Genomic DNA, 5,178 nt, shown 5'->3' on the forward strand with positions numbered 1-5,178 from the left:
CAGCAAGCGCTGCGGCGATACCACTGCCGCAACATTTGCTCCAGGACGCTCGAGACGGGTGACCTGGTCCTGAGGCGTGTCCTCTCCAGGGAAGGGTTGCATAAGCTTTCACCCATGTGGGAGGGCCCGTTCAGGGTCGTCCACATCTCCAGGCCTGGCGCCGTGCGCCTGGAGACACAAGAAGGGACACCTATCCAAAACGCCTGGAACATCCAGCACCTCCGGAAGTTCTACCCATGAAACAAGGCCCAGAGCCTGTGAAGAAGGCCCGGTGCCTGTGAAGAATCGCCGCCCGTGACACTCTCACGTAATAATGAGTTGGGGTTGTACACGCCTCGGAGTCTTAGGAGCGCCGGCCTCAGGCCCTGGGGCTCCCGCCCACGCCTAGTGGCAGCACTTAGCTCCGCGCTGGTGAGAAGACTTGAAGACTAGATTAGGTGCCGGACGCGGCTTTTCATTTGCTTTCCGTAGTTGGCTCGCTTTTCCTTAATCGAAGTTTGCTCTTGGTGTTCCTTGCTGATTTGATTCCCTAGCCTCTTACCGCATTTTCCGACTCTGGTTTGCTCGTGTTCTCTCTCTCGCAAACCTCACGAGGGGGCTAGGCAGGTGCCCTCGCGAGCATTTTTCTCCTCTCTGCCTTCTCGCGAGCCACCCTCGTTCGAGCCTGAAAGTTGGCGCATCTCTCCTAATCTGTGCCCCTCGGGTACCGCGATACAAAGCGCCAAGTCGAGGCTTTGGAGGACGGCAAATCCTCTAGCGCACCCCCTAATGAATTTTTTGCAGTTTCTGAGCAAACAGACCACCAGGTTGAGATGGACGCGAGGAAACAAACGCCTCGTGAGGAAGAGGGCGTCCTGAACGCACCAGGTTAAGTTATCTTTGCGCAAAATAACAACACTGCATGGGAATAACACGCATAGTGCAATAACTAAGGAACCACAGTTCAATACACGCCCCTCTGGCCCATACTGGTTTCATTTTTGATGCAGGAAAAAAGAGCTAAACAAAGCGGCGTTGCAGCAATCCGCGGAGGCAGGCCCTTAGCGATGCCCCGAGCCTAGCCATACCATTCCTCGCGCTTCACGGAGGCGCGGCGACGAGATGACCCACCGCCTCCTTTGAAGAAGGCGCGGTGGCATGGCGGCTGGTCGTAGCCACCACTGCTGGAGCTGTCGCCGGAGGAAGAGCCGTCGTAGCTGGAAGAGACACGGTCGCCGCCGAGGGCAGGCTCGCCCTCATCCTCGTCGCGACCGTCACCAAGGCCGAGCACCTCCTCACCGTCGTTCGTCTCGGGGCAGCACCCGGCGCGGCGACCATCTTCCCCAAACACCCTCACATAGAGGGTCGATCCACCGTCATACTTGAAGTGGACCGTGCACCGCCTGCCCAGGCCGTTCGCGCGGGCGACGTCTGCCAGCCGCGGGCCAGGGCTATGTTGCCCGCGGCGGAAGTCTCGACCGTGACCCAAGAGGCCTTGCTGCAGCAACCATCCGCCTGCAACCAGAGCCCGCCTGGACCAGGGGCCGGCAGTTTGTCGACGAAGAAGCGCGGAAGCTGGAGCCAGTTGCCGGCCAGGTTCTCCGACCAGACGACGAACTCCGGCGACACTTCCGCTGAATGGAAGCGCAGACGGGGAGGCCGCGCCACCATTGCACGCCTCCCCTTGTCAGCTGGACCGCCATGGTTGGGACGATCCCCTCTGCCTGCCGCGGCGCCGCCTCGATAGTGGGCCACGGCGGGGGTCGCGGCGTGCTTGCGCGGACGGCCGCGACCGCGACCGCGCTTGGGCACCGGGGAGCCGGTCCCTCGCAAGGAGCCTTTCCTTTCTCGGCGGCAGAGAACTTCCTTCGTGGCGCCATCGGTGGCACTGCAAGCAATGGAGCAAGGAGGAAGAAGCAAGCAAGCGAGGAAGAGATAGGCGACGGGGGCTCCGCCCCCCTCCCCATTTATAGCGGAAGAAGGCCAACCGGCGTCTCCCAAGATCGCAGGTAATGATGGTTTTCCTTGCATGTCGCAGGGACTTGTCAAGTCATGTAGTTGCCGAGGCAGCGTGGGGAAGCGGAGACGCCCACGTCCAATCAACCACCACGCGTCAACCGAGGCCGCAGGATTTTGGGGCCCGCGGTGCTCCAAACTTGACCCTTGGCTTCGCCGCGAAGCCAAGCCCGAGCGCACCTTGGGCCCGGGGCAACTGTCGGCGTTCTGGGAACGGGGGTCCCTAGACTTGCCTACCTGCGGCCGACTGCGTGTCTAAGCCAGCAGGCCGTACGGCCCATCTTCATCAACAAGGCAACCAAGACCCTCGTGATGGTCCACGCCTCGCGAGGCGAACGACGCAAGACCTCCTCAGGAGTGGCCTAGTCAGGCAGGCTCACAGGGAGCGGAGATATCAAGGCAGGGCAAACCTCACGAGGCTCTCGTGACGTGAGCCATGACGAACGACACCAGGCGGGCGCCAGTGCGCGCAGCGTCCTTGTTTCCTCTTTGGTGCTAAGGAGGCCAGCGCATGCGAGGAGTACCGAGGCATCAGGCAAAGGTTGCTATATTGGTGCAACGAGACCAAGACCAGGAGGACGGCAAGACGGAGGTCATCGTGGAGCCCAAAACGGCGTCACCACCAGAGCCTTTCGCAGGCGAAGACCACTTTTTGTCAGGATAGCTTGTACTAGCTGTCCCCCTTCAAATTTGCCCGCCGTTGTTGGCTCCCTTCCCGCTCAATATTTGGGAAGAGGACCAGGGCCTATATAAGTAGAGCTAGCCGCCACAGTATGGGCATCGAGCAATCCACCCAGCTCTCGCCCGCTAAGACACCAAGCACAAGAACACCTCAACCTCAGGAGGTTGTTCTTCCCTTGTACTGTTCTTCATCAGCCCAAGAGGCAATCCACCACCACCACACTGGAGTAGGGTATTACACCACAACGGTGGCCCGAACCAGTATAAACCTCGTGTCTCTTTGTGTCCCGAGTTCGTCGAGTTTGTCTGCGAGATCTTAGCGAGCCAGGGCGTAGATCGGTAGGAGGGAAAGACTTCGTGCGCACCCCAGTGTTTGAACCTTAAGGGTTTGACGGAACCCCACATCCGACATTTGGTGCGCCAGGTAGGGATGCGCCGGAGCGACTCTCCACCAACCTGCACCCCGCGCCGCCGCACTTCGCTCCCATGGCGGGTGCCCCGCCATCCTCCTCTGCGGCCGATGTCGGCAGCGGGGCATCTGAGTACCGAGCCCTGGCCCCCACCCTATGGCGAGTGCGGTGGCCGACCAAGTTCAAGCCAGAGATGCCGCCGCATTACGACGGTGCGGCAGACCCGACGCCGTTCCTGCTGGCGTACGAGGAGGCTGTCCTCGAAGCCGGAGGCAACGACAAGATCATGGCCAACTGGTTCCCCATGGCCCTTGCCGCCGAGCCGCGCGCCTGGCTGCTCAACCTCCCGGGAACCACGGTGGCCTCCTGGGGGGAATTCCGTGACCTCTTCACCGCTTGCTACACGGTGCCAGCGCACCATGCGGTCGCGGCCCTGCTGGGCGGCTCTCAAGCACCGCCTTCAGATCGCCACGTCAAACCGTTCCTCCGCCAGATCGGGGCCGCCTCCAAGCGCCCGGGGGCTCCGCCAGGTTGGGCTGCGCCAGAGGCCGACCTCACCTTCGGCTCAAAAGACCACCCTGACTCCACCGCCGGCTCCGGCATGCTCCCAATGCTCTGCACGCCCACCATCTGCAACGCGGCCGTCACCAAGACCCTCATCGATGGCGGTACCGGCCTCAATTTGCTCTCCGTAGAAGCCTTCAGCCTTCTTCACGTACCGCTCGAGCGGCTCAACCTTAGCAAGCCCCTTTCGGGAGTGGGTGGTGAAGCTGCCCACTCTCTGGGGCAGATCCGCCTCCCTGTCACCTTCGGCACACGCGACAACTACCGCACCGATCTGGTGGACTTCGACATCGCCCGCATCGGTCTCCCATACAACGCCATCCTCGGGTACCCAGCTCTCGCTCAGTTCATGGCGGTGACTCATCCGGCCTACAACCTCATGAAGATGCCAGGAAGCAAGGGCGTCCTCACCATCAAGGGGGACACTACAGAGGCTGTGACGGCGCTCGGGCTCGCCTTCAAGACCGCGGCAGCAGCACAGCCCGCCGGCGCCAGTACCCCCGAGGCCAAGGAGGTCGCGCCTACCAAGAAGAAGCAGTTGTTCACCCAAGACAAGGCGGAAACCAAGCAGGTGCCGGTCAACGAGGACGGGTCTTCAGGAGCCACCTTCACCATAGGAGCCGGCCTTGACCAGGGACAAGAAGAAGCCTTGGTGAGGTTCTTGCGCGCGAATAAGGAGATATTCGTGTGGGAGCCCAATCAGCTGGTAGGGGTCCCGAGAGAGGTGATCCAGCATCATCTAAGGGTATTCCCCAACATACGCCCCGTGAAGCAGCGAGCCAGACGGCAGTCCACTGAGAAGCAGGCCTTCATCGTCCAAGAGACACGCAAGCTGGAGGCGGCAGGCGCCAGCCGGGAAGTTCGATATCTCGAATGGCTGGCAAACCCCGTCGTAGTGCCAAAGAAAGGCGGGAAGGAGCGGATGTGCGTTGACTTCACCAACCTTAACAAAGCCTGCCCCCAAGATCCGTTCCTGCTCCCGCGCATCGACCAGATTGTCGACTCCACCGCCGAGTGCGACTTGCTGTGCTTCCTGGATGCGTTCGCAGGGTATCATCAGATCAAGATGGCGATGGAAGATGTGGAGAAGACGGCTTTCCTAACACCATATGGGGTGTACTGCTACACCTGCATGCCGTTCGGGCTACGCAACGCGGGCGCCACCTTCCAGCGGTTGATGCACATCGCCCTGGGGCGACAGCTCGGGAGGAACACAGAGGCCTACGTCGACGACATAGTGGTAAAGTCTCGCGAGGCGAGGACATTTATTCAAGACATGGAGGAAACCTTCGAGAGCCTGCGCCAGGTGAACTTGAGGCTTAACCCGGAGAAGTGCGTGTTCAGTGTCCCCTCCAGCAAGCTGCTGGGATTCCTCGTGTCCCACAGAGGGATCGAGGTGAATCCGGAGAAGATCAATGCCATCGAGGACATGAGCCTGCCACAGACCCTCAAAGAGATGCAAAAGATAGCAGGGCGAGTGAACGCATTAGGGCGTTTCATCTCCAAGCTAGGAGAGCACGCCTTACCC

This window comes from Aegilops tauschii, chromosome 6 (genome assembly GCF_002575655.3).
Source record: "Aegilops tauschii subsp. strangulata cultivar AL8/78 chromosome 6, Aet v6.0, whole genome shotgun sequence".
In the NCBI taxonomy this organism is placed as follows: Eukaryota; Viridiplantae; Streptophyta; class Magnoliopsida; order Poales; family Poaceae; genus Aegilops; species Aegilops tauschii.